At 33.7% G+C, this 20,738-nt stretch overlaps 1 protein-coding gene across 2 annotated transcripts in view; it reads left to right on the forward strand.

Annotated features, from left to right (window-relative positions):
* The window catches only part of LOC142973220 (neuropeptide FF receptor 1-like), a 185,048-nt gene that overhangs the window by 122,145 nt on the left and 42,165 nt on the right, over positions 1 to 20,738 (forward strand). The gene's annotated exons all lie outside the window — the stretch shown is intronic.

Below are 20,738 nucleotides of genomic sequence, written 5' to 3' on the forward strand. Positions count from 1 at the left end.
AAACTGAAAGTTTCAACCGTTTCATTACATTTCCTTATAATTATGTACATACATAAAATTACGCCGTGTTCTGTAATCCTGTAGGGTAGATAGAGACCAAAGGACGCCACTTGGTACGATCCTTACAAACTTCCTTTGCTTCATTCACGTCCATAAATTTTGTCACACATCTTTGGAAAATAAGTACGTTAATTCCTCCCCTGGTGGAAAATTTTCCAAAATATATGAAGCGAATCTTATATTATAATAGCATATACATTTTTTTTTTATCCGTAATGATTATGGAGTCTTCGCGGAAGTCGATGTCTTAAAGCGCTTAAAACCTTAAGCCCTTATACGGAGTTTATTCGCAGTAGGCTTATAAACATCCTTGTAAAAGCCAATATTACGAAGAAGAGTCATTTAATGACTATCGTAAGACTGTGCTGTACTTAAAATATTTTTTTAAGTAAAATATATTATTTAGTACATAGATAATACAAATAGCGAATTTCGGCTGAAATCCTTCTCTGCTTACACATTCAGGTATAAAGGGGGTGATGTTACGTATTGAGCATGTCAGTTTCTACTCATGGCTTTTTATAAAAAAGACACTTAAAAAATTTCCTTCCCACCACATGTAATAGGTAGTCTAGGCTTAAAAGCTCAATAAACAAATACAAGAAAGTATCTAAGTAATTTCTTGATTATCCTTTACTAACCACATCAAAATGACACCAAGTTAACATTGGTATACAAAATTATCTTGTATGTAGGACACACAATCAAGCTCAAAGGCACGTCCGAGGTGGCTATTTGCAAATATAACGATCAAACATCAGTCTGCTGATCTTAATTTATAGTAAAAAGGCCAAATGACGAAAATATAATAACATTAAGACTAACTAGAGTTCAACGATTTAGTAGATAGGCTTGTATGCAAGGTTAACGGCTAGTGTAGGTTTACAAAATTGAGAATTGGGAAAATTGACCTGTAGGTCTATACTGCTTACGATAGCATGTTCGATACAACTACTTTATTCTGAAAATACACAGAATATTAGTCTATGGCCATTTCCGGGATTCAATCTATAAATTAAATTCAAATCGGCTCGTCGGTTCTGCTGTAAACGAAAGAAAAACAGGCAAAGGGATATCTACATTTCTAATATTATGAGAGTAAGTAGAAAAGCGTTATTCTGGTGCTCTGAATAACTTTCAGAAAGAATTCTTTAATATCCACGAGAGTCTTTGGTCCCCTATAACAAAATCTGTGGTACCTGTACCACAGATTTTGTCTCACACCCACAGTCTTTATTTTTAAAAAGTCACAAAAAATGTTATACCCCGTGCCTAACGAGTACATCACATAAAAACGTAGGAAAATTCAAATGCCATGTCTCGCTGTATTTAAAACTATTTTCAACTATCAATAAATTTAAAATCACTATTAAACCTGCCTAACATTCGTGAAGGTAACAGCTTACCATCTTAACGTATTTCGGTCCCCACTGAAATATTCAGAACACTATTCCCAGGTAATGTAAGCAAGGAACTCAAAGCCTAAACCTTAAAAGTTAATCGGATTCGACTAACACTTAGGTAAGGGTTCACACATAAAACTGCGGCGAGACATTCTGAATTGAGTTACATTCTTAAGCATTTTTTTTTGTAGGTATAAGAACGTCGCACGTCGTCTGTGTCGTTGTTGTTAAGACGATCGCGAGAAAATAGTCACCACTTAATTATAAGTACAAATTCCCATTATACCAGATTCTATAAACACTACACTTTCTTTAAAAAAAATCCCAAATGTTCCATTAAATCGCATCATAATAAGTTTTCCATGTGGAAATTTCGAAACAGACTAATTCACCTTTGTGTGTTCAAACCCTAAGGATTCTTTTGTTTTCGTTTTTCTATTATGAAGATTTTTGCAGTCTCAGATAGTGAAATTAAGTCTGAAGTGTTATTTCCTTTGGCTTTAGGAAAACTCTCTTTTTCTTTGATTGTTTCTTGTTATTTATTCAGATATTATAGTACTAGTACACACACCATCTTACCTTGTATTATCTTGCTCTCGTTCTTGCTATATGAATATTTTATGTCATTAAAAACGCTGCGAGATTTTTCATGTAAATTTAATTTTGCATCAAAGTAAAATAAATAAGACGAGGGCAGTGATAGTCGCGTGGTGTAAGTTGGTACCTCCCACGCAAGTATTTGACGGTTCGAACCCGAGGCAACACACCAATGACTTTTGTAAGTTATGTGTGTATCATAAATAATTATCAGTTGTTCGAACTGTGAAGAAAAACATAGTGATGCAACCTTGCATGCCTGAGAGTCCTTTAGAACAGTTCTTAAAAGTTCTTCAGGAACCCTTCCATAATGCGGGAGAAGACCTTTGCCCAATAGTGAGCCTTTGCCCACATTAATGGGTGAATTTAGTGTTACATTACAATAAACAAATTGATTGTATTTGTCTAATAATGGCAATATAGAGTGTTATCATCATAAGATTCATTTGTAAACAACATTTTTGAACAAAAAGAAATTTCAACTTTTGAAAAATCAGTAACGATAATTTCTTGAAATAATTAACATTTCAATTTCAAAGTACTATCATTCTAGAGCCTTAACCGCCCAGTCAGCATCTTGAAGCCTAATTACGTCAATATTGAGGTTTCTACATAAAGTTTCGTATCCAATGCCTACATCCAGTTACTGGCCAGATATACGAGAGATAAATTTATTATAACACGGTATGGTATAAAAGGGAAAGACAGGAAGCCCTTGTTAAAAGCATCACCTCCCACACAAGTGTGCGAGGGATCCAACCTGAGGCGAAATAGCAATGAGTTTTTTTATTTTATGTGTGTATTAGAAATATTTGTTAATATTTTAGAAATATTTTTATAAAAAAAGGTCTTGACATCTGTTATTTCCCGTGACGATCATATTAAAATTAGTCTTGTCTAATTCTCATTTGAATATTTCTCAATACTAGCCCGGAGTTTGATAACGTGCCGTGCTGTGATAAATGAGAAACGTGGGTGTACTTTATACATCTTAGCCTACACCTTTAGGTATAACAAGCGTGATATTATTATCAAACAAAAATACTTAATTTTAAATGTTGATTAAACCTATTCTTGGGTCATTAAACAGAAATAAAATATTAAAGGTTTCTACCGGGTGACGTCATACATACTTCCTACTACGTTACGGCTACACCCGGCTACATATTTTATGTACACCCTCCTTTATAATTTAGCCTCAAGTATTGTTACTTAGGCCGCCTGAAACTGTAAGATAAAACTTGACCGTTACTTTTTATGAATTGAGTTTATCTTCAGGCTTAGGTTTGTCTTATAACGTGCTTTAATATAAAAAGTTTTTGTTGATAGTATTGATAAATTTCGTATTGAAATGAATATTTTTTTAATTATCTTACTTTTGTATTATGAGTGGACTTGTATTTTAATTAAAAACTAGTACAATTTTATCCCGTTGATTCCACTTTTATGGGAATTTGGACATACAAAACCTTGTCTCGACAAATACAAACAATAAAAATAAAGATCGAATTGAGCTTAGTTGTTCAAAAATTATGTTCGTACATACATTTCTATGATTATTTTTATTTACATAAGTGCCTGTGATACAATTAGTTGAAGTTGCTTTACGTTCGTCGTTATACGCAGTTTTGACATAATAAGAACCTAATTAAAAACTTTGATGCTTTTTATGGATGTGAATGAGGCAAGGGAGGTTTGTAAGGATCGTACCAAGTGGCTTTAATTGGTATGGTTAAATGTATGTATGTAGAAAAACAAAAAAAAAAAATACACGTAAGTATCAAATATTTTTAATCCATATTATGTGAGGAAATTATGAATTATTCATCATGATCATCAACCTAGCCTTTCTTTCAATTGAGTTGGAGTTCGCTTCCTGTCTCACCGTATGCAGCTGGATACCAGTATCTTACATAGAACGACTGGACAACCCAGTTATCTGGGTTACAACACGATACCCTCCAGTAAGACTGATTGTAAGGTATGCAAGCTTCTATGAAAACTATGAATTATTACGTAATCAAAATGCGGTATAAAACTGTTATAAAACAAACAGAAACAATTTGTGCTTTCAATTGAATAATAATTAACAGAGACATCATTTTGATCGTATTAACGGACGCAATTTAAATAATATCATCAAGAGGATTTAGTTAATTCAGTTATGGCATCAACAGTAATTACTGGGGCGTACGAATAAAACAGCTTTTGCTGATGAAACTGATTATAATGATAATATTATCGATTCAAAGCTATCGCGACTTTTAGACAATATTTTACCTTGTTTTTTTTACTCGATTCATGTTTAAATGTTTACGGTACGTTATTTGTTACTTGACATTTCGGCCGAGCCACACCAGTCGTGGTCTCGGGCTAACTAATAGAGGTAACAGGGGTATTTCTAGGTATTTTTTTACAATCTAATAAAATCTTTAGGAAGGAAAATAATAAATCTTCTAGGATGCGATTACCCTAAACCAGAAGACTGCAGGCTGCTTCCGATGGGATAGTTTTGTTATGCACCTCAACGTCTAGAGTAGCAAAGGAAGGGGTGACACAAAAGATCAGAAATGGTTGAAATGTCAGCCAGGCATCAACTGGCACCCCTAAGATAAGATAAGATAAGACCCAAAAACTTTAGGCAAAGTAAATAGTAGAGTATGTTTGTTACTTTTACATGCCAAAAGTATTTTTGACGAAAATTGGCAGCCTGGAATAACATAGTATGTTCTATAACTTCAGTAATCGTTTCAGGCAAACGAAGTCATGTACGTAAGGGTTATGTAGGTAACAAACTCTCCTACACAAATCGCTCCTTGAATACAAAAGGGCCACAAATCGAAAACTATAAATTTTACAGGAGAGCCAAAACAAATTTTTGAAACTGTTTTTTTATAATATTTTATATATTTATTAATTAAATATAAGATGTTAATATATCATTAGATGCGTATTTTTTAGCTCTATCTATCTACAATATAAACTTTGTAATAGCTGTTACCTATTAAGAAAAAAACGCATATAAGTCCGTTTTGCATTCAAAATTGGAACCAATATCATGAAAAATATGTCAAAAATTAAACACAGTTTTGCAAATAAAAATGGTTTAGTGTACATTTTTTGGTAAAAAACCGTATCAAAAAGTTAAATCTTATTAGTAAATAAAACCATAAGTGAATAGACACCAGGAAAACATTGTAATAAACAATCTTAATTAAAAAATCTTTACTTATTATTAAGTAAGTAATACAATAGAGATCAACTTTGTGCGTAACTTTCATTATTTAGTCAAATTAAACATCAATCATCATCATCAATCAATGGGTAACGTGACGGGTAGACTGAGTGAAGCAGGAGTATTAAAGAAATAAGATAATAGAAAAGTTTTATGAGTTTAATAAACCTTTATATTTAGTATTCTTGGATTATTCCAAAGCTTTTGGCAGCATCAGTCATTCCGCCATAGAATCATCACTCCATAACTAAGACCTTCTTAAAGATACTATGAAGAATCGAAGCTACATACATCAAACTCATCAAAGCAATATACAACAATCTCTCTAAATCCAAAGAAGCGTGAAACAGGGAGACCCGCTATCTCCAAAATTACTTACCAGCACCCTCGAAAATTTTTCAGGAGCCTGGCGGCAATCGAAAGGCATTGTTGTAAGTGGCAAACAGTTAACAAACCTTCGTTTTGCAGACGACATTGTCCTCTTCTCTTCCTTTGCATTGGAACTCGAATCAATGCCCAAAGATCTGAGCACGGCAAGCCTTCAGATTGGACTAAGTAAGAACCGTACAAAAACCCAGGTTATGACCAACAACACAAAACGTAGGGTCGGGGTAGGCTGACACGTCATACACTATGTCGACGAATACACTTACTTGAGCCAGATAACCTCTTTTAACAACCGACGGGACAAAGAGTTGGACAAACGTGTCACAAGTGCCTGGAAGAGCTCCTGGTCCATGAAAGAGCTTATGAAAGGTAACCTTCCACTGTCACTAAAGCGGAAGCTCGTCGAAATGTTTATACTACCCGTCCTAACCTACGGTGCCCAAACATGGTCCCTTACGGAAAACCAAAAGTAGAAACCGAAGGTTTGCCAGAGAGAAATGGAGCGTTGTATATCAGATGTAAGAAGAACAGATCACGTCTAAAATTCTATACTGCGCTCCCAAACTCGCATAGCCGATTTAGGGAAGAAGACCGCCAGGTTGAAATGGAACTGGGCCCGCCACATTATCCGCATGCATCCGGAAAGGTGGGCCCGCATATCTACCAACTGGATGCCAGAGGATAGTCATCGCAGACGCGGGAGATCTAAACGGAGATGGCGGGATGACCTAGACGCATTTGAAAAGGACTAGTCGGATCTTGCCGCTAAAAGGGCGATTTGAAAGGGAAGGGTCCCCCCTTGCCTTTCCCTGCATCAAAATGTTAAATTTTATTTCGAAAATTTTAACGAAAACTAAAATTATTATCATGCCAAACGGTCATATTTATGGCCTTCCCATTGTAGCATGCTAAAAATAATTATTTATTCCACAATAGTTTATTGCAAAAAGGACGTATTTCAAAATATGCTACTGTTATATTACAAAATATAATAACAAATACTAGTGTTTGAATGCAAAACGGTCGTTTTCAGAAATATGGCATTTTTGTATTACAAAATATGGTAACAAATACTATAATTAGAATGCAAAAAGGACGTTTTCCAAAATATGGCAGTTTTGTATTGTGAAATATAATCACATGAACTTGAAATTTTGCACCCAACACCGACGTATTTTGGATTGTGGCACTTTTTCACGCAACTGACGAGCATTTGCGTTGAATCTCCGGGCGCAACTCACAAAATGGCTGTTTTGCACTGACATTACCTGTCAAAGTGAGCTAATGCAAAAAGGGCAGTAAGTCAGTGCAGCCATAAAATAAGCAAAAATGATGGGGGTTTTTTTTTTACTATAAAATATAGTCGGTTCAGGTGTCATTTTTGCAATAAAACGATTTTCATTTTTTTTTGAGTTGTGGCCCTTTTGCATTGAAGGAGCGAAATGTAACATTACAAGAAAGCAAGTTCACCTTGTTTTCTTAAAGAGATTTTGAAACATGGATGGGTATCTTAGAAGCCAGATGTCGGACATAATCGCGATAAAGTTGCTCCTTCACCGCAATTTGAATAACAAAACGTTGGAACTCAGCCATTAAGTTGTAAAGAAAGAACCGTATTTGTTTAGGATAACGAAATGTATGCGTACTGAATTTTGCTTGATTTTTTAGTAAGCAAAGTTTGTTGTATAGTCAGGGTGGCATATTCCGTCTACAGGGAAAAAACTACTACTAAAACTAACCTCGTTATAATCGAGTTGCATCGTTTGTAGAATTTTCGGTAAAACAGCTGACTTACTACCTTCTTACCTACCTACCTTCGCCTACTTTTAGCGACAATTTTACAAACGCTGCATCACGATTATAACAATTATTATTTCAAATAGACGGTTTTACCAAGTGGATGGAATATGTCACTCTGAGCTTATTACATAAAACAATGTTTAAAATTTGATAGTGAAAAGATTGGCTTTGGAATATCTCTGCATGCCACTATTATAACGGTATGCTCGTGCAAAGTGCATGCTTTACAAGGCATTTGCTATGCGCCGTATGCCTCGAAATTATCAATGAACACCTTCTGAAGAATGGTTAAAATTTGTCACTATTGCTACTTTAAATACCGGGCGCTACAGGAAAATAAGGTTTAATGACAATTCCGACTTGAGTGCATCAGTATATTTAGTATCCAATTACCGCCTAATGCTCCTTGGCTTCGAGTAGGTAGGAACGTAGGCAACTTAAAATTGGAAAACCTATGAGTCACGTAAATACAAAAACCTCTAAATCGTGTACCTAGTTAAAAGATAAATAAACTAATCTTCCTAATATTATAAATGCGAATGTTTGTTATTAAAGATGGCTGTATGTTTGTTAATCTTCCACGCAAAAATTACTCAGTAGATTCAAATGAAATTGGTACACAGATAGTATATAGCTTTGAATAACGCATGGAACATTTTTTTTCCCGGGAAATGTTTTCACGCGAACGAGATCAGCAGAAGCTAGCATTACACACGATCTTAATATTATTGCACAAAAAAATCTGGTATCATAATATTTTATTACTTGCTTTTACCAATATGTAGGCATTGTAGGCACAGACAAAGAACTACACAACAATATTTATTTGAGTAATAACATTTTGTACACACTGTATCATGCCCCGATATTAGATTTTCAACCTAATTTTTGATGGATGAGTCGCAAAAGTCTGGTTGTGTATTAAAAACGTGAATAATAGACGTCGTATAATGTTTAGACTAACTTTTTGAGACTGTCGTGAAATAAAAAATTATGCGGACAAATGTAAACTTGACGGGAAAGGTATATAATACATACCTACATACAGATATATAGGTATGTATTAGCGATGGCCAATAAAAATATGGAAGCATTATTTAGATATTAAATGTTATTATTGTACAGGATGATTTGGTTAACCATCACATTGCCATTTGATATGTTTTCCATCTGCAGGGTGACACTCAAATATAAAAATTGAGAAAGTAAAATAAGTGAACTAATACCCCTAAAATATTACAAGACTTACTACTACTATTATATGACTAGAATACCGGCTACCCATCAATTGGATAACTGTGCTAAAGATTACTGACCTTCTACTGACCTTCTAGTTACAACTTGTGTACCTTGGTAATTAAGAACTTTATTTTTATTTAATGCAAACTATAGCAAAAGTCACCTTAGTATTTTTCTTAGTACATAACGTGTTATATATCGTATCGAATTAAATACAGTAAGCTACGAAAAGGAAACAATGTGGTAACAATGCTGACCCTATATCAATGTCAAACTAATGGGTTTTTGTACCCGGATATGCGCCAAGTATACTCACCTATACTTGTGGATAGGACACAATAGATGTTTTTTTTTGTTGAGAGATGCACTTAAACTTATAGGTATTAAGAGATATTCTCTTGACTTTTTATGGCAAAAAAAATAATACGATAAAGTAGAAGAGATTTGCCAGAATTGGTAGCAGTTCTTTGTTATAAGTGACATCATTCTAGCTTGTAATAATGTCTTCATGTGGCTATTTGGTCTGTTTAGTTGGTTTACGTCGCCACGCCGATACCACTGCGTTGGGAGGTTGTGGGTTCGATTCCCACACGGAACAATTATTTGTGCGATCCACAAAAAATTGTTTCGGGTCTGGTTGTACTTTGTGCCCGTTGTTTGTATGTTTGTAAAAGTCCCCGCGACATAAGAGCAATTCTTAGTGCGTCAGTTGTGTCTTTTAAACAAAAAAACAAAAAAAAACAATTACGCTCTCATAAACAAAGATGAATATAAGCTTATTTAAACACCAAGATACTCGTATCAACTGAAGCCGGCACCGACTTTTTACGTACCCTCCCAAGCACGGAGACGCCCAGCTCAAATACCATTATGCGGTCACCCATCTATGGAATGACCGCGGCAAGGGCCGCTTAACCCACAGATTGTTTACCGACAAGTGAGCGCAACTGGCTATAGGCGGGGCGGAGGCAGACTAATTACGCCGAACGAGATCATTATGTCTTAAATTACCTCAACACATATATTATTCTCCTTATTACCATTGAAATGGCTACTATTAATAACTATCCTATGTCTTCCCTTAATAAGAACCGCGATTTTCTTAGATATTTATAAACCTCGTCTCATTACTTAAAGGTCAAACCTTCGTACAAAGATGTACATTATTAATATTAATTAAGGCTGTATGGAAATTTCCTTTCAAATTTTGATAAATAACTTGGTCAGACAAACCGATATTTGGTTTTGAGGTGGGTGTCATGTTTTCAAGATACTTGGTCATAATCAGAAATTATTATGTCAACTTGAGACTGATAAATAACTAAACGATAATCAAACGACTATAAATATTCAATATTCTGGTTTAACAAACATAATAACCACATAAAAATAAGTTCTTTCGTTCCAGCGGACTCATCACGTATCTTAATTGACAACAAGTGTACATTTAATTGATACTAGTATGCAATACCTCTATATTCCTTGTTTGAAGTAACGTGTAAATCATAAGGAGGAAAACAATGTACACTATAGTGGCTTTCAAATAGTTGTCAACTGAGATACGTGAGCTACAATACTACAGACAAACTTGTTAAATTAACGAATATCCCTTTTTTGTGTTAAATATGCCTATCGCGTGAATTTCCGAGTAACAATACCCAGGCTAGATTTTTCCTGAAATCAAAACAAAGCCTGAATGCAAGGCTAATCCGCAGAGCCATACGTTCTTTTTATTTTTCAATATTGCACCTTTTCGCGAACCAATCTGTAAATCTGTAGAATTCTATCACAGTATTCTGGTTTAGCTACATCCCCTCTCTAAATCCACTTTTTCAATTTTCTGATGGATTCATATCAAATAACGGTACTATAGTCTAACAACTTGGTAGCGAACCTTGGGATGCAATATTTATATAGATTACTAGACGACTTGCGGCTTCAGAAGCAGCAGAATTTTATTTGCAATTTTTTTATTTATATAATATATACATATATATATAAGCTTAGCCTTTTTTCCAACCTATGTTGGAGTCGGCTTCCAGTCTCACCGGATGCAGCTGAATACCAGTGTTTTTACATGGAGCGACTGCCTATCTGACCTCCAAACCCAGTTACCTGGGGTTTGACACGATACCCTTCGGTAAGACTGGTTGTCAGACTTTCAAGCTTCTGACTACTGTTAACGACTGTCAAAGATCTTCGAAAATGACAGCCGGGACCCACAATTTAACGTGCCTTCCGAAACACGGAGGAACTCGATATGTATAAGATGGTCACCCATCCACAAATCAACCTCGGCAAGCGTTGCTTAACCTCAGAGATCGATCCGTGCGGCTGTTGTTAACTAAGCCACGAGCTTTTTTATTTATTTCGTCTAAAAAAACGTTTTCCGTTTCTTATAAACTATTTTCCCAGAAAAAGGAGTCGAATAGTTGGGTTCTTGAGTTTTGTGCTTAGCATTTCATTTGCCGACTCATTTTTGTATATTAGAAGATTAATAATTAATTAATTAATTCGGATCACTGATGTTCTAAATTCTGAATTTTGTATATCTCCAACAGTTGCAAACCTTGGATGCAAGGTTCTCTAATAAGTTGTTGAACTATACCTACAAAAACGAATTTGTAAGGAAAAAATATGGTATATTATAAATCATATGATCTAATAAGTTCAATAAAATATTGAGGAAAACGAAACCACGCGGTGCAATTTATGTGGATACTACGTCTTAGCTGATTTATGAAGTTGAATAATATTCGTATATAAGTGGAATAATTCATCGTGGGTGTCGGAATAACAGTCCGAGTCAATGGTTTATTTCTTTGAAATATTAGTGCCAGAAATCATTTTTGTTTTGTAGATGACAATGACATTTGATGTAGATGGCTGTTGTTAAAAATGTCTTGAGTATCTGCCTACTCCTATGGGAAGAAAGCTGGATTTTAAGTATGTATGTATGTAATTACTGAAAAAATTGTTGGTTTTATACATTCCTTACTTTTAGTTAACGATTTTATAAGTTTTATGCAAATTACATAGTATATAACAGACTAGGTAAGGTTGTGTGAAAGTATTACATTGGCATGGCGTGCAGTGGCGCAATGGTTTAGGTTGCCACGCCGGCGCCGCTACCATTGCGTCGGGAGGTTTGATTTCCACACGCAGCAGTTATTTGTACGACCCACAAATAAATGTTTCGAGTCTGGTTGTACTTTGTGTCCGTTGTTTGTATGTTTGTAAAAGTCCCCGCGATACAAGAGCCATTCCTAGTACGGGATTGACTTTTAAAAAGAAAACAAAATTGCGCGTCAGAAATACTGATATTCGAAAAACCTGACTAGACCAATTTCATAATCGCTTCAGCCGTTACCGGTTAAATGTTGCCAATAGGCCAACTGGCAAATAATACGAGTTATATGGATTTTATCAATTAAGTGCTTTAATACAAGTCCTTGTGGTAAGTAATCCATATAGAACATTATTTTCGAAAATTCCGATCCAACTCAATGCTTTTGAAGTTACAATTGAATCCCTTTACTCTGATCTCATAGGGTTGTTACGACAGATCCGTGTAGCTATGACAACGGTATACACTCAAGAACGACATGGTTCTAACAAAGCGGATCAAGCAGATGATGACAACTGATTGATTTGAAACTGTAGCTCGATTCTCTACCACTATCGACTACCGACAACCGGCTAGCTATCGAAATTTGACATTTAGAATGTACTGCCAAAATTTTGTATGAAAATCTGATCAGCGCCTCTGACGGGTGTCGTAGGAAACACTTTGGCAGTACATTCTAAATGTCAAACGTCGATAGCTAGCCGGTTGTCGGTAGTCGATAGTGGTAGAGAATCGAGGTACAGATTTTCATACAAAATTTCTCGATGACAGTTCGGTTGTCGGTAATCGATAGTAGTAGAGAATCGAGCTACTGTACACAGAGTTTACTGGATACAATATTAGTTCAGTTTTATGGCTTTAGTAAGTAGTACATATAAACATGAATTCATGCAAACATGCACAAATAAAAATCAAGCCTTATTCCCTCAGGCAAAAACCACCACTTGGTACGATCCTTGCATACTTCCTTTGCTTCATTTACATCCATACGTATTGTCATACAGAATCGTAAGTGGTATTTTTAATTAGATTTCCCTGCAGGTGGCGTGACAGGAATAACTATCTATAAGATTAGTCGTGATAAACGCCCATGTACTAAAACAATCCGATACGTGAGGTTTCGTTTCGTACACTGCCTTGCAATTTCACACATCTTTGGTGAAAATGCAGCCTTAAACTGGATCATTATCTTGGGAGCTCGAAATAATGTTTTTCTTTAATTTCCTCAATAATTGGTCTTTGTCAATATTCGTGTTCAAAAAGCGTGTTTATATGTAAGTAAACTCAGAACTATTATATTTTAACCTTCATTAAACACTAAAATGGTTTCTCAAATTACCCAATCAGTGTAAAAGCTCAGAAAATATTCCTTTGTGATGTCATTTTCCGATAACTAATAATTCTGAGAATTGATGGAGAATGTTCCTTCATCATTATCGTGATAGGATTGAAATTATGCTACGATTTATCAATATCGACAGTTCACGGTTCAATGGCTTCTACCAAATTGGCTTTAATATTTCGCGTTTACTTATAAATGGGTGTATTTTTTGATGATTTTTGAGTCAAAAAGTGTGCTCTTTTGGGAATATTAATCTAGTTTTTAGCGATTTCTGAAAAATATAATAGAGTTATTAGTGTGGAAGTTATTGTATTATTTTGTATGTAACTAAAAAGTTAAGAGGGAAAATTAAACATGCAATATTTTGTACGAAGCTCAGACAAATTTCTATGCCTACAAGTCATTGCTTTCATCCCATATGCTATTATATTATGCTAGAAAAACTAAGCATTACTGCGCGCAAATTGAGTTTTTAGAAACAGTTGTCGTGTATCAAGAAAATACATACTGTATTTTTGCCGTCTCTTAATCATCATTTTGTGGCTCTGTATGCACAATCAATAATCCTCTTTTTAATCTACCGCACTCGGTTAAAAAACAATAACAATTTACACGTGCCTTCGACACATTTCTACTACCTACATACATAGATTCCTTCTGTAACCATCCTTCCCGGAAGAAATCGCTTTGAAACAGGATTTACATCACATTTCTACAAACTGAACGATTTATTACGTTGTATCAAAATGTTGAGAATAATTGAGGTTGAATTGTTTGTCCTTGTTATGTTCAATCCTTGACTTTTTGACTTTTTAAATTATATTTGGTAGATTGTGATGTTGTTAGTGTCGTATAGTCAGCTTAAAAAAAGTTTTAAGTCAGTGAACAAAATTGGGTAGAATAAGTAAGTATTAAGCATTTCAATGAAAAAAAAAATCGGGCGAATATATTCTGCATGCTTCAGAATATAAAGTTTCTAAAGATAAGTTTCAAATATGGTCAGCCGCTCCTTGAGTTGACTGTACCTAAATTTTATTAAGTGTATATTTTAGAAATTTGATCCATGATAGCGAACACTTCGCCCTCTTCAAGGCTGTTCTTGATTATCTTTCGTACATATGGCATTACGTAGAAAACCCTATGCCTTCCTGCAAATAATAATCTAAAACCAACAAAATATTACCAAAATTTGTTTAACCGTGAACGCGGAAGTAGCGATAAATCTCTTGTACATTTTTGGTATTATCAATATAAAAATTTCTTCGAAATCAATATCCACGTGCCAATCGAAATAAATTCTTAGTAAACAGGGCTTGTTTACAAATCCGTGCTTGAGCAAACGTGACGTTAATTAAGAGAAGTGACAGGCGGAAACATCGGGCCTATGGTGACGTCACACGTAAGCTTTGTAACGACCAAGTGAAATGGAACAAAATGTCTTAGTTGTAGGTGATTGAGGTCTTTAGGGTTTTGTTGGCGTGTTGTCGGATGTTTGTGTGATAGCAAATTCGTGTCTATTTAAGAGGTAGTTGGGAGTCTCGTAAAATTAATCTTACCAATATTATAAGTGTATAATTTTGGATGTTTGTATTTGTGGATGGATGTTTGTTACCAGATCATGCCAAAACGATTTAACTGATTTTGATATCATATGGAACAAAGATAGTTTATAATCTAGATTAACTTATATGATACTTTTGATATATGAAACTTGTTTATAACATATAGTATTCGAAGTTTTATCCAAGCGGCATGTTACATAATTTAAAATGTGGATTCATTCTGCTGTTCTATTTTTGTTTTCATGTAATAAACATAGTAATAAGTCATGTTACCCTATCTGGGCAATATCGTAGATATGAATCTGGGATTTCATTAAAAGCAAAAACACCGCGTAGATAACGCAGCCGCACAGCCAGTGTCAATAGAATTTCATTATACACTATCATGTTGGAATTCAGTTGTGTATCAGATTTTTTATTCTTTTTTTTAAATTACATATATCATTCTGTCCCACAGCAGGGCAAGGGTCTCCTCCCAAACGATGGGGAGGGGTTAGGCATTGAGTCCAATAATTTAAGATCCGACCGTTTTATTAATCAAGCCCGCATAATATTATGATAATTATTAAAATCATATTCTCAATATAGTCCTTTGAATAACTTGAACGAACTTCAAAACACAACTACTTGACTGTTCGTTGTCGACCTCAACTCCTTACAGTGAGTAGTTTGACAAGACTTGAGATCAAACAAATGTTCAGTTATACAACCTTTTATATGAAGCCTTCATAGACAGATCCAGTATTTGAAGTTTTGTGAAAGGATGAAGGAGGCTGTTGTTATGTTTGAAGAACATTAAACATATTAAAAATATATTATAGTAGTAGTAATTTAAGATACGGCCTAGTAGTACTAGGCCGTATCTTAAATTCGTCCGCATGAAAAAATCCTCAAAAATCTCAATATATCTGTTTAAAATCATGACTGTGAATACGTAATAGGCATTTGTAAATATAACCACACAGTGATAATAAAAACATAAGGTTGGCAGAGTAGTAGTAATCTTACTACCACTCTGCCAAAAATTTAAAAATAAGTATCTAATTATTATTAAATTTTTAATTAATTCCGTAATAATCAAATTTTTACAATATGAGGGAGTGTCACATGTTGCAATATTTCTTCTCATCATTGCCGACAGGTAACGTACCCAGAATGCTGGCAGCACACGCATATTTCCTTATAACAAGGTGTTATTCTAGTTATCGATTTCATAACAGTTTGTAGAATTTCCTCACGTTCCTAGTACCGGAAATAATTAAAAAGTTTTCTTAAAGAAAATCTGCTTGGTCTTAAGACTGAATTGTTCGTAACTTTACGCAACTCGCCTCGTTTCACTTCCACAAAAACTTATAAAATACCTAAAAAAATATCGTGTTAGAAAACCGTTGTTTTAGTACCTAAGATTTCTTCAATTACTGAGTTTAGATTCAACTTATTTCGCACTAATGTAAATGTGAAGAAGCAGAAACGATTTAAATACAATTTGGCAAATTGATAAACTAATTAATGTAACTTACTTTTTGGAATAGTTAGGCCGCGGTTTAAGCTAGTTATGGTTAAAAAAAACTAGTATTCGCAAGTAACTAGCACTCAGATAAATTAGAAAGATACATCATCAATTTCTAAACTAGAAGTAACTAAAATGTCTTTATGTATAATATAACCAACAACAATTTTGATTCAAGACTTATAAAATCAGCGACTCGGTAGTTCGTTTACGATTCGTTATTATGCAAATAAATTAAAATTCAATGTAACTGCTGTGAACTTTTCGTTTTTGATTGGCTATTTGTATACATATTTTTCACTTAAGGCAGTGTTGGGTAATTAAGTAAACTACTATTTTTTGATTGCACATATTGAAATAAAGGTAATACCTTGATGTGGAGCAAGCACACTTACTTACTCTTACAACAAATTTTGTTCGTTCGTTACATATTTTTCAAATGTGTATGAATAATATACTATCTTATATTATTATTATTAGATCTGGCCACTGCGATGCAAGCCACAAGCTTAAACATTGCAATTATAATAAAAACAACCTAGATAAAAATAAAAAAAAGAATATCGATGTTTACTTGTGTCTGTTTTTAGAATACATAAACAAACATTGTTGCTGTTAATGTTTGGGTATTATAAAAACAGAATAACACTTGATAATATGATAAAATATAGGTTAAATATAATAATTTTACTCTAATTAGGACACTATTAAAATTATTATCTTTCGTATTTGAACAATCAAACAGATTTTACGACATCAAGTTTACAAGGCAATTATCACATCAAATATTCAACTCAAAACTTAGAAGTTATAAGATAAACCTAGATTATAAAGTCATAAATGAATTATAACAAGACTTCAAACAATCGTAAAACCATTACAAGTTAGTTTGACAATCACAAATCAAAATTTTAACAAGTTGAACACAAATATTTGTGTTATAATTATTTAATCTTTAGTATTTGGGGTAAGTTTAACTTAATAATATCCAAAGATTTTACAATATATAACATAATTACGTGATTTTATGAATGCATGTATGTAAAAATATAATTTTACTAGCGGACCCGACAGACGTTGTCCTGTCTAATAAATTAAAAATTAATTAAAAAAACATTGTCCAGCGGATAAAATTGTGAATCTAAACCATTCTCAGATCACCTTGAACACACACAAAAATCGTCAAATTCATCAAAATCGGTCCAGTCGTTTAAGAGAAGTTCAGTGACATACACACATACAGAAGAATTATATATATATAAAGATTTTCTTAGATTAAACAAAATATTGCAATTTCCTTTACAATTTAAAGACTACAATCCACTTTTTGATTTAAGTATATAGTATGCAAATAAATCTTAATAATATAATGAACACAAAGGTTTTTATGTATGTACTAATACTTTCTCACCCAAAATCCAAAAAACCACAGTAAAATAGCCAAAGGAAGTACTCTAAAACAAAAAAATACTACAACAAGAAAAGACTTAAGTATAAAATATTAACACGTATCATTTCAACAAGCGTCTGTGACCTTGAGAATCCCGTCACAACAACATATGCAAAGTACAAATAAACAGGCCTACTCCACTAAATAGGACACGTATGATTTACATCAAACTCGCAGTTATTGATGCGTGAATGTAATCTCAATCTACACACGATGTAAGACGACCCAATTTTCAATGTTTGTGCTTCAATAATTTGAATTGTCTTAAATGTTTTGTTGTTACCTTTTAAAAACAAAGGTGAGGTGATAATAATTGCGGTGTTATGATAACAATCGAATTTAAATACACTACAATACAGAAAAGCGAAAGTATGTTGTTCGAGCCCTTGTCTTTAACTTAAGCCATGTTCAATTCTTTGAAATTCAGGTTCACCAATTAAGCTACGGTAAAACTAACTTTTTTTAGATTTGCAGATTGAAAATAAGATCTTATTCGTTATAAATATTAATTACATATTGAATTTATTTTTTAAATTAAACGACTGTCAATTTCGTAACGACGCAAAGCAAGCAATTATTCCATCATAACGACTAAATTGTAATATTTATGAATTCGACTAAAAATTCTACTCCAAATCTTTTATTAATTCGTGAAACCCGCAAACACAGACATCGACATTCAAAAATAAACGAGCCTTTCAAAGTTCATTGAACTTCAATCTTAATTTTAGGCCGTCACTCCTAAAAACTAATATCTTCTTAATTAAGTCTCGGAGTATGATATTGACAAGAATTTAGTCCATAATTGGTCTGATAAAAGGCTTGGGACTAAGGTTGCACCTCCTTGCCCCTTTATTGCCCTCTCTTGCCCCCCTATTGCCCTCCGCGACTCCCCTTAATTGCCAATTACGAGCTACGGAAGAAATCTGCGTTACGATGTTATTAAGATATTTATCCACTATTCTTGTGCGTAACAAGGTTGTATCGAGCTTTTTGTATGAACGGAAATATCTTCAATGACTGACTTTTTCAAGGATTGTATAACGAACTAACAGACTGGAAAGTTTATTTGCAATATGACTCAAGATAATTTTAAACATAGCATTTTGAAATATCAGTGAGGGTTACCTAGGCCTTGAAACTCCTTGCGCAGGACCCGAACCCACTTTTATTACATTACTTACACTAGGACTACCAGTTTTACACATAGATATTTGAACCCTCTCGATTGGACATACCATATACATATACACCAATTTTTTCGAACCAACCATGATTTTCTACTAAAATTACACGCTGTGAGAGTCTATTACTATCTATTCTTTTGTTAACTCGTGACTGACACACTGCTGGGCAAGGATCTCCTTCCAAACGTAGACCAGTTACATCAAAGGTGCAAGCTTAGACCATACGGCTATCACTGCTTTAAGTATCTGCTAAAGATAAACATAAAGTTTACAAGCAAAATAATTATACATAAGAAAGTATTGCAGTAATTACGCTACAGTATGTCCAAACCTTTAGCAGTTTGCGATTTTTGTATCCAAATAATTGCGAGGAAAATGAGGGTACCTTCAGGTAACGGTAACAAGTAATAGTGATTGTAAGGCATTATACCGAGGGTAATGTACTGAGCTTATTGGAGAACCGTGACGTCATTATACTAGTTACAGATGTTATAGTGCGTAGGTGATTCTGTAATTGGGAAGAATTTTGGTGTAGGGATGATTAGGTATCTCATTGAATGCTGGGTTTCATTTGTAGTTTTTGTTGGCAATTAGTCAAATTTACGCCCGGTTACCAAGGTTATTTAAATAAATAAATAAGATTTAACAAGTACGTTCAGTTTAGATACATACATCTACATAATATGACAATCTAGATACTATTTAATTAATGTTGGTATTCCGTATAAGAAAAATATATTTTGTCACTAGTGACAATAATTATTAGTAGTATTAAAGTATGTGTCAAACAACGTAGGTATGTGTTGTGTGAATATTTGGTAAAATACGAAAAGGGAAATGATGTCACTTTCACCAAAATTGTTTAAAGCCGAGTACATAAAACCACTTGTCAACATAATCAAGAATAAACAACTTAACTTAAAAAGGTAACTTTATAATGCTAGACAAAATGAATATGAACATAATACTTATTTCAAACTCGATAAAATTATTCTAGTCGCCAATTTATACAAACTTGATTTTAAAATACTCTCGTCTTAGTTTTAATCCTCTTAGTAATAACGCTAGTACATTGAAAGCCATAGAGTAAAGGATTAAACAGCACTGAAATAATATGTCTATGAGACAGCTGAAAGGATTAATAGTTAATACTAAGTGATATTTAAAGCGAGAGGATAATTGATTAAAAATATATATGATTGTATAAATGTTTATTATAATTGTTAGATTATTCTCCATTTACAGCTGATGCGCAAATATATACAATAAAGAATTATTTCATTAATTGGACTGAGGAACAAAGGAAAGTTATCAGAACATCTGAATTATACTACTTCTATTGTAAACTACATTATCTCTAACTAACATCTCTTTCATACTAAGGCGGAAAGAAAAGGACGAATCTGTAAAGGTCAACGCACAACCTCCTGAAAATTTATTAAATAAAAAGTTATATTCACGGCGGTAATAAATAACTAAAATCTACCTTATTACTGCACTATTTGGAGCTCACTACTTAATAATTTCTAGTTAGTTGCCCCTAGCATTTTGGACATTATTAATGGGCACACACATCACAGTTTCCTAGCATGCTTTGAAAAGGCTTTTCACAAAATATATAAATTGTACCCATTGTTGTTGCACAACTAGGCTCAAAATGAGAGTAAACCGGCCTAGCTAGCTAAGCGAAGCTCAGAGAATTGGAAATGCTTCTTTATACAAAACCTGTTCTGTATACAAAACCGTCTATATACTAATTTAATGCCTAAATCATTCTCTATTAATCTGCCTTAAAGCATGCAGAGATATCCATTAATAAAATTACAATGGTTGCAAATT

Source organism: Anticarsia gemmatalis, chromosome 5, assembly GCF_050436995.1.
Source record: "Anticarsia gemmatalis isolate Benzon Research Colony breed Stoneville strain chromosome 5, ilAntGemm2 primary, whole genome shotgun sequence".
Classification (NCBI taxonomy): domain Eukaryota; kingdom Metazoa; phylum Arthropoda; class Insecta; order Lepidoptera; family Erebidae; genus Anticarsia; species Anticarsia gemmatalis.